The following is a 10,642-nucleotide window of genomic DNA, read 5'->3' on the forward strand; positions in this document are numbered from 1 at the left end:
ATCACCCTTTGATACCGATTTTTAAGAAAGAATGCAGTAAAGTGTTTATAAGATATGTATTCAACAAAAACGGGACAAAAGTCAGACCTAAAGTTATAACTATCTAACAACAGTAGAGCCCCTTTACCGACAACCCTAGGAACGTGTGACGTGACGGAAGAATGTCTATCTTATGGTAGCCTTGAATAAGACCAAAGTTAACTTAAAAAAGTCTAATTCACAGTCTTCAAGGGTGAACAATAATAATCATATGTATTTTATTACTTTGCGACTGACAGACTATAGTACAGATGGTGTTTTGTTCTATGCATTTTGAGTTATGAATAATTAAAAGCTAATGTACACATTCTTATTTTATCTTTGCCAAGAAATTGTCAAGAAATGACTTTTAAGGTCCCAGCCAAACTTTTAAAGCAGTAACGAAACGAGGATCAAGAGATGAAGTTCCCATATGTATTTCTAATACGTTTAATAATGCCGATATGGACGAAAATATGCTCATAGTTTAAAGCATATCTATAAAAACAAGCCCTTTGTTGTACCAGTAACAACATTAAACCTTGGTAAACCTTACCTTAGTGTAATGTTGTAAAAGAAATGTTCAGTAAGTTTGTGTCTTATCATACGTTCACAAGTTTTATTTAAGAATAAATAAAGACTTATAAATAATATTAACGATCGAGAGGTACTTTATCCGAGATCGCCGAAAATTATAATTTGCCACACGTGACTTCTGCAATTTATCGGTAAAACTAATTTGGTACTTTTAGAATTATTTGATAATGCAATGAAAACTACAGGAATAAGGTTAAATTATGTGCATGTATTGACCCAGGGAATACATAATATAAGAGTAATATAAAAACAACTATATGCATTGTTATGTTGAAAACAAAAACGTTATATCTTGTGACATTCTATAAATGTATATATACATAATATGATTGAATTTAGCTAATACATAGAACAAAAGAAATAAATCTAGTTGAAATGCATGATATTTTTACATTCATGTGTTTTGATAAAAGTGGCGATCTGTATCAATCTCTTGGAGTGAAAGATAGTTGTCCGAACTCGAAGTCATGTTTAGTTTCTCATAAGTTTGAGCGTCCCTTGTGTCTCCAGTATTTCTGTGCATGCCATCACTTGTTGTGTTAACATATTCAACACGTTGTTGATTGGCCACAGCAGTGGACACCTCTGCGGTAGTCTTTTCTATCACAGCGTTTTTAAAGCACGTCCAGAGCATGCCCCTGCAAAGTATCATATATATATATTATACTGCTATAAATGCCTATTCAATCGAATGTAAGTAAGTGTATGTGAATATGTGTTCTATTGGGTATTCTAGTAGTTTACCATTCGAAAGAAAGTATGACCATTCTTAAATTATTTAATCTTGCACTGCTAATTTCGTCACCTGTAATGAAAATGTCTCACAACCTAAATGCCTTTCTTGTTCATTTTTCGTTCATGCAAACCGACAATTGTTCAACGGTTATTGACCATGTGAATATTATAGAATAAAACAAGAATAAAATACATTGCTTGAATATACTAATATGAAAGATAGTTGGTTCTAAAACATATCTCAAAATGAGGTATTTTTCTCAGTGTACTTCATCAATTAATTTCACCTCATTTTGATTTTATTTTCCGGTAAAATCACAACAACTCCTGTAAAAGCGGAAGCATTCGTGTTGTTTAAGCCAAAAATAAGTTTTAAAATAAATTATGATTATAAATTGGTTTATGCTTGCTCATATTAGATAGTATATATCAGAAACATTTAAACATACAAGCACAGGTTGGCAGAACTATAAATACATACTAGTAATACGGGTGTATTACAAAATATAGTCTTACCTTCTCCAAATCACAACTGCAAGTACTACAGCAACAAGAAGTATGACAGCAATAGAAACACCGACAGCTATTAAAGTAGATGGCCCTGTAATTATAGAAATGATGGCGATTTTATTTGCAAACACCGGACTGGTTTTTCATGTTAAAAGTAGCAACAACCTTATTTGTGGAAAGCAAAAGAATATTTGTTCTTTTCAGTGTTGATGGGAAAACACACCCAAAAACGACTGGACTGCATTTACATATAGACAAAACTTACTTTCGGATGTAATGATGTTTCAAATTAGTGGACGGCCATGGAATGTTTTGTATTTACACCCATTCGTAAAGGACATATTGACAGAAACATCTTTAAACCTCTTTGACTGCACTTTCAATCAAACAGAACGACCGTTTTTTGTGACTTTTAAAGTAAACTGCAATACAAAATGTGTTTAAAAAGCAAGCTCATCTATATTGCTACAATAAAATGTGCACACATTTCGTACTTGGTTATCTTGAATGCAACGACGTGGCTGAAATAGTTGAAAATGTATTTGCATTTTGCTTATTGACGTGTTCCAGTAGAGCAAAGTCATAGCGAATTTGTGTCGCAACGACGTTGAAGTGTTTTGTTTGTTCATCTTGAAAACATTTGATACATTATTTTTAACGCGGGAACATTCAAATGAATTTTTGTTAGGATTGTCATGACGTATTACTTCATTCAAGGCATATGTTAATTTGTAATTTATAATTGACGTTTAACAAAGGGTTAGAAAAAATCTTTACGAATTAAATCTACAAGAAACCAAATAGAATATTATAGGGAATACACATTGATCAGCTTAAAGACTGTCAAGAGTTTGTGGATGGGTCTATGCCGTGAAGCAGTCGAGCCCCCATGACGGGTCGGACGTAAGGAATCATGAACTGTGATGTCAAAAGCTCACTAACCGCATTGCGGTTGAAGCAATATTTACGAATATATATATCCATAAACCCATTAACTATGGGTCTCTCGTATCAACAACGCCTGATCAATCGCAACATGTCTCAAGCCAAACTACAGTCACAATAACAAACCTTAATCGATCGTTATATCAATGCCAATATCACCTTTCCGTAACTTGCTGAATAATAAAGTGTGTATTATTTAAATAGATGTTGTTTGTTCAATGAATAATGGGGAACCAAATATATTTCAGAATTTCTTAGTAACCTTTTGCACTCTCGAATTCTGTTGTAGTTGATGTTGAAAACGTATTCAGCTATGTCTCTCGTGTCGATGTCGAGGGTGTTGCTGCTGTGTCATCTAAAATTAAGAACACAAAACACAGCATGTAAACCATATACTGCGTCAAAGCCTGGCCTGGGTTTGTTTTATATTATTTTCCCGAACGAGGCATGTGATCAAAATATTTCGAAACTCGTCATATAATACACAATTCATTCAAATCGTCAAGAGAATGTATACAATTGGCTCGCTTTTCTGTCATTTTTCCTGAAGTTTATTTTAGGACAAGATGATGTAGATACTCTATTTGTTGGGAACCACAACAGATGAGAGTTCTTTTAAATTTTAAATTAATAATCAAATAACCTTTTGTACTTTTGACTGGTGTTGTGGTAGACTCCGAATAAGTTGGTTGTGTTTCTCGTGTAGTAATCGTGACACCTGAAAATTACCACAGAAAACACAACATTTGAACCATATGATTCCGAAGAGCCTGACATTGATGTGTTTTATATTTAACGGAAAAGGCATGTGCTCAAATTTATTCGAAGCTCGTTGTATGATAAACACTTTTATTGAGATCGTCCAGGGAATATGTGTGTAAGAACTCCAAGGCTCAATAACGTTTATATTTCCTGAACTTATAGTTTATTTATGGAAAAGATTCTACAGATTCTTTTTTTGTTGGGGAACAAAATAGATAAGAGTTATTAAAAGTTTTTAATTAAATAACCTTTTGTAATTGTGACTTAGGCTGTGGTTGATTCCGAATACGTTTGTTGTGTTTCTCGCGTCGTTATCGCGGGTATTCGCGATGTGGCATCTGAAAATTAACACAAAACATAACGTTTTAGCCCTATAATGCGTAAAAGCCTGGTTTGGGTTCGTAGACCTTTTAACAGAATCTTTGCTACTGTGGTACTTCTTATAGGTTCTGTCAATTTCTTGTATGTAACATTCTTGAACGCTGCTTAAGATCATTTCTAGACAACATGATAAATGAATCGAATATGCATTATTTATTACTAAATTAAAACTTAAACTATGACTTTAAAGGCTCATTATATAGATGCATGCATATGAAATTGTTTTAAATTATAATGCATTATTAAGTTAAACTTATTTGACTTTTATGATCTGTGAAACAAATACAGCTGTTTAGTCAAATGAATTGAACATAAAAGTGCATTAAACAGAAAAACACTCTGATTTGCATAAACCTGTATAGATCACCCATAACTTGGACGAAAGTCAAGTTGATAAAATATTTGATAGACACATACTATGGTAAGAGCCTGATCCATTAATATTCCAGCATTCAAAACAATGACATGAAACCAAATAAAATGAACTATCATATGGAAAGAATAAAGGTAATAACAAGAAACTCCAACATCAAAATGCAAACAACTTGACCCTCTATAAAACATAGTATACGCATTTCAAATTATCATGTAAAATCTGAAAAAACTTGTGAAGCTCATAAAGATGTATCTTTCCCAAGAAGATATATGTTTCTTTATATCTGTCTATACCAAAATAATTGAAAACCACAGGGACCAGCTCTGTAACCTCATATCGAAAAATCCCAAAACAAGATATAAAAATTACATGACACGGTCAGTGAATAACAGATATCAATTAGAATACAAACTGGTTTACGAACACTCAACCTGACAATGACTGCAACATTACCTCCAGCGCACAAACTTTTCTTCGATTCACCTTTATTAGCAAATCTGACGTAAACGGTCTGGTTTATCTTTTCCACATATGCATACATCACAGGTGGATTGGTGCTATTATCTGTAAGAAAATGAATAAGATAACAAAAGGGATGATACAAACGATATTCCAGAAACAATATCTCCTTTCCTTTGTATGAATCATTGAGTGCTCGCCGCCATCTCCACATTTTAAACAAACTGGTTAGTAAATAACGAATCATCTCACGTTTGCGAAAATAAATCAGGCAAAAGTATATAAAACAGATACAGCGCTACTTAGAAGTGTAGCAATGATCCAATAATTATTATTATTTTACTCAATACAAGTTAACGTCTGCCTCTATATATGTTTGAATGTTCCGCTAAACTGAGCTTACAAAACGTTTTGGGCTACAAGACCGTTCCCTTTAAAACAGTTTTCAATTTGTTATTTAAGCATTAGAATGTATGCTGTTTTTTTCTCAAATACTGAACGGACAGACTTTGTTTATACAACAATAACCATCTGGAGAATAAGCTCGCAAATTATACTACCCCATTGACATTCCACGTTATTTTGAGTTCATTTCAGTGGTTTTCTATTTATTAATCGGGCCAAAAGTTTAACTTTACAATTCTAATTCTAACGTGTATTTCAACATTATATATTGATGTCGTTTTATTTAATCAAGTTTAAAAGTATGCTTAAAAGTTCTGGACAAGATATTTTAAGTCAGAGTATATTTCAAGAATCAGATTTTAATTAAAAAAACAACAAAAAGGGTCATAATGTCATAAGGGAATCATAATAACTATTATTGCAAACATTTCAAATAACATAAGTTATAGAACATTGAAAATTAGAATTATGTTCATACCTAAAATGTAGTTCGATGATATAATTGACTCTTTTTTAAGTATTCCTGTCCAGTAGTCAATGGCGTTCGTGCGTGTAAACTGCGCATTTTTGATACTTTGTATCGTCGCAGGGAAGAGTTTTCCAACGAAGCAGTGATCAACAGCTTTAGCCCATTTCCCATTACTTGAAGGATTTATTTGCGCCATTTGGTTTTGATCTATAAAATAACCGTGCATTAGGTTAACCATTTTCCATCTGTTAGACTTATACATATTCGATTTAGGTTACTGGTGTAAAAAGGTAACAGTAAAATCATACACATGGGCGGTGTCAGGATGCGACGTTAAAGAAGGCTTAACTTGAGGGTGCAACTTTATGTGCGTTCCCGTTCTCCTGATTCTGTAACATATATGCTTAAATTATGATGTAGGGAGGTTGGATTTCTTTTACAAAGACAATACAATTTTGGTATATAATATATTGATCAGGTTTCTTTTGCTGTAACGTCAACAATATATTTTATAACAATGTAATAAGAACTCCTCTATGGCAAAACGAGGTTGGGGCGCGCCGGATACGCCATAACCTCTTTATGAGGCGACGTTTTGTCTGTGACAGAATGTTGCGCACAAATCATACAAAATCGCCCAACGATAGGCCTTTCAAGGGCCCGCGTAATAGTAGGGTCATTTGCGCGTCATCATGGATGCCATTTACCCCTCATGACTTTGAAGACCGAATAGATACCAAAGAAACACAAACAAGTTGTTGCGATCTCACTATCAAGGGAATTATAAATAAAAAACCAAGCTAAAAATCACAATACGCATGACCACAATGTTGAGCAAGATGGCTTTTCGTAAGTTCTCAAGTTCTGGACCACCTACGCTATCTCATTTCAGACAGTTATTTTATTTTTTTATTTTTTTGGGGAGGTGGGGGGGTATTTAGGGAAGTGGGTGTATGAGTAGGAAAGTAAGTAAACACTTACTAAACTGTTAAATATCAGACCATGCAAAATTGGGTCTATGTCATATTGATGGTAAGCTTAGGCTTTCTAATTAAAACTCAAAACTAACAAAAACTAACAATAGTCATTGGAATAATGCATTAATAGTGTACATAAAGTTACAGTTATGTATCAAGTTAAGAAGTATTTCACCAATCAAAGTTGTTTAAGAAATGAAAGTATATAACATTTGGCCGGATAGCTTTTATAAGAAAATGTTTTATATAAATACCCTTAAAGAATTTAAAAAATAGAATGATTGTTTTTTTCTCTTCCCTCCTGGTCGAAACCTTTAGAAATTGGAATCTGACGCTTACAATAAAAATCAATGGGTAATCGCCTTATGCGGCATAATGAAAAAGTAAAACTAATTACCTGAAAAGTTTGTGCCGCTGCATAACAGCTCTGGATAGGAGACTAAATGGCATGAATTCCAATAAAAATTATGTACCTGTCCGCCATATGCATAATAAAACAATAGACAGTTTTTGTCTCTATCCTGTGAATGGCTGCTTGGTGGAACTGAAATAAAACGATTGATGTGTCAGGCACATACAGAGTACGTAAATGCTATTCTGACTGCGCGAAAGACTGTGAAATCAAACACATTTAACTGTTTGCGAACATTTCATACACTTACACTCGAAAATGATTAGTTTTTCCCTAATAAAAACGGTTGTATACGATCATTGGTAATCAATATTTAACGAATTTTAATTCTTTATTTCACTAATGAATCTTATCTTTTTGTGGTTATGCTTCTGTTGAGATAGGTATCCCTTGTAGCTAGATCGGCAACATGATACACGGTGTCGCATTTGATATTTGTATTTTTCAAACATATTTTGCAATCCTAACATACGTATTGGCAACATTGATGAACATTAAGTTTCTTTATAACTTTCAACTTGAAGTTAGAATAATAACCCAACGGCAATAGTACCTTTTTCCACCGTATAAATTGAGTACATAGTTGTGTCGGTAGTATCACCACAAGGATATTGATCCGCTTCTTCGCATTTTCTTCTACATGTTCCCGAAAAAACCTGGCTATTACTGGCACACTTACATCTTAATCCCTGAAAAAAATCCAAATAAATTCAGTCAAGTTATGCCAGGGTGGTTATTCAAACATTTATTTTGATATAAGCATTTAAAAGAATTTGAGGTGTAATTTTGTTGTTTCAAACGTTGTATGTCTCTTGTGTAGTGTCAATTAACATTGTGCCCTGAAAAAGTGTATCCATTAAGTGTTTGGCTACTAAGTGAGCTTAAATTGTTCTGTGGATGTTTTGGATGGTTTAGCAAAACTGGCATGAGCAATAAGCAACTAAAGTACCAAATAACAGATTGTGAACATAAGGTCACCCAAAGTTTTAACTATCAGTTAGTTATTGCCTTAAATTAGATAACTGTTGTGTTTTTTTCTAAGACATTTGCATCAATTCCTTAATGTGATGACAAAAAGTTACTGAAGATATTTAAAAAGAAAAAGGGTTCATAAATGAATTCCTGACTACTTGAATTGACCGTGTAGTTTAATTGTAACGTTGAAGACACTTGTTGCGAGCCCTTCGGGTTACTTGTAAGATGTTTGACTGAATTCACATTGAAATCACTTGTATGAGTCTAACAAACATATATCACAGTTTGCAACTTTGGTCAGACTTTTAAACTAATGTTTTGCTTTATGCAAGAGAAGCCACATTTGTAAACAATAGTGTGATTTTTACTAGACCAAATTTCTCTATAACTAGCATCTTCCTGTCCTTATATCGCAAGTTTGATCAATTCGGGTTTTCTCTAATCACACGTTTATTTGCATGAATAATTGTTTAGATTATGTCCTTTTTGTTCAATAAATACTATTTAGACTTCTCTTTCTTCCATTGTATGACAATTTAAGATCTGACCACTTGACTAAATTACATACATACATCATAAGTGATCAACATTCCTTCTATTCAATTATCATGTATGAAAAGCATATCATAGTTTCCCAGCAAAGGCATTTGAAAAGTAGAATGATGATATAATCATTTGTTATGTTATGGTATGTTTAGTTGTTTACTCACGGCAGTCGAATTCCTGATTCCGAATGTTTTGCAACCTGTTGTACGTCTACATTCTCCAAGAGTTGAAACTGAATATTCGACTCCATCATTCACTGCATTACATCCTTGAAAACAAAAAGGTTTGATTATATATAGTAAACAATCACGAACATACCGTGTGAATGATACAACGCTTTAAATATTCAGCTTTCTTCCAACCGAGAATCGTAATAAGTGGCATTTATTCTGTTTAAATGAAATAAACTCTGAACATTTCAAAGAAGATTGTCTTATCGCTTCCAATTCACAAAGGATTGTTCTTCATAATGCATGTCGTGTTAAGCATTTGTTTTTATCAAAAATGTGCACAAGGTACATAAAAGTGTTTAAAGATTATATTATTTTGTTTTATTCATATGTATAAGAAACATTTCTTACCAACATAAGCAAAACTAATCCATGTTTTGGCATATCCAATCCAAAATCCATTGTCTTGAACTATTGCCTTCGTATGCAATTCCAAACCATTTTCCATGATCCACGAGCCATCGTTTCTGCAGATAATAGCTGGTTCTGCTAAAATGCATGGGGATTCATCCCATTTCGTTTCTCTTTGTGAAACAAAAACACTTTGACCTGAAAGTTCCACCAAAAAATGGACAAGTGCTATTCTATACCTCGTATCAACAGTAACTTATTCATTTTAAACTACTAGAGTGTATGTACCGCAATAACAAGTTTGAATTGTATAGCACACTACTTACAAATTGAATAAGCAAACCTTTGTGCACTGATACATTTTAACAATTTATGTTTACCATTAATTATCCAATCTATAGAAAACAAAGGCAAACAGATTCATCATTGACTGATTATCTAACGCAATGGTATACTTTCCTTCACATTTGAGAAACCTTCGTGGAATACTGCCGATTATATATATCATTCGACAAGGCATGGTTTCACTACAAAACTTGTTTGTAGCTATAAGTTGATAATTTGAAAGTGTAATTACAATCTTTAAAACAGCTCATACAACTGTTCAATAACTGGGTCAATAGTTGAAGGAGTATGGGGCTGCCGATATATTAAAATTGTAGTGGGTCGATTACTGATATGATATTTTGTTTTACGCTAGCTAACGAAGAAATGGAGCCTAATGATATTGAGGCAATTGGTTTCGACTGTATATGTTAAACCTATACCATTGTTTCGCACACAATTTATTTTGTTTGAAACTCATCAAATGAGTCCGTTCACAGATTTAAAACGGTTCAAACAAAAATATGCGCTTGTGATTTGTGTCATATCTCGAAGCAGATTAAGCGACTAAGTTTGAATATTAGCAAGTCAAAGTAACATATGCCATACTGAAAAGTGTTTTCTTTGATTTAATTCATTTTTAAGTTCTCCCTTAAGACATTATGATACCATTCAACAGAGTCAGTATACACAAACATCGTGCCTATAATAAAAAGTCACTCAAGCTTCTTGCTCATTGTGTTGAATTCAATGTGAATAATCGAGTAGTGTTAGTTATACCTCTTTCTTTACCTTTTCTAAAATTTGTATGCCTTTTAATTCATTTTACGGCATTAGAGTGTTTCAATACTGTAGGAAGTTATGTGGCGTAAAGTCAATGTTGTTGTACATAAATATCTATTAAGCTTCTTATTTCAAGAATGAGTACTTACTACAGTCATGAGCATAGGTCGATTTTCATGCTAATCATATATTTTCATATTTTAAATATTGTAATCATATTAAAACTATGTATCTATATATTTAGATACATAAACTGAACGGTTGTTATGATGAGAGTTCACAGTACCTTTTTGAATAACTCCAAAATAATAAATAATCACAATTACACATTTTAATGGATTCATTTCGTGAGTTCATACATTCTTCACAGTATAACTATAATTTCAT

At 32.9% G+C, this 10,642-nt stretch overlaps 2 long non-coding RNA genes across 3 annotated transcripts; both read right to left on the reverse strand.

Moving 5' to 3' along the window:
* Positions 1-483: 483 nt before the first annotated feature.
* Positions 484-3,903, reverse strand: LOC128222660 (uncharacterized). 2 transcript variants are annotated; one of them, XR_008259193.1, is made up of 4 exons: positions 3,816-3,903; positions 3,449-3,523; positions 3,068-3,160; positions 484-1,253 (listed from the first exon to the last, which is right to left on the reverse strand). It is a non-coding gene; the product is annotated as an uncharacterized LOC128222660 (long non-coding RNA). The 2 variants fall into 2 exon arrangements; XR_008259194.1 differs by lacking the exon at positions 484-1,253 and having other exon boundaries at positions 2,634-3,160.
* A 1,769-nt stretch (positions 3,904-5,672) lies between these two features.
* LOC128221148 (uncharacterized) lies at positions 5,673-10,642 on the reverse strand. Its single transcript, XR_008258904.1, has 5 exons — positions 10,542-10,642; positions 9,149-9,346; positions 7,600-8,835; positions 7,032-7,178; positions 5,673-5,864 (listed from the first exon to the last, which is right to left on the reverse strand). It is a non-coding gene; the product is annotated as an uncharacterized LOC128221148 (long non-coding RNA).

This window comes from Mya arenaria, chromosome 16 (assembly GCF_026914265.1).
Source record: "Mya arenaria isolate MELC-2E11 chromosome 16, ASM2691426v1".
Classification (NCBI taxonomy): Eukaryota; Metazoa; Mollusca; class Bivalvia; order Myida; family Myidae; genus Mya; species Mya arenaria.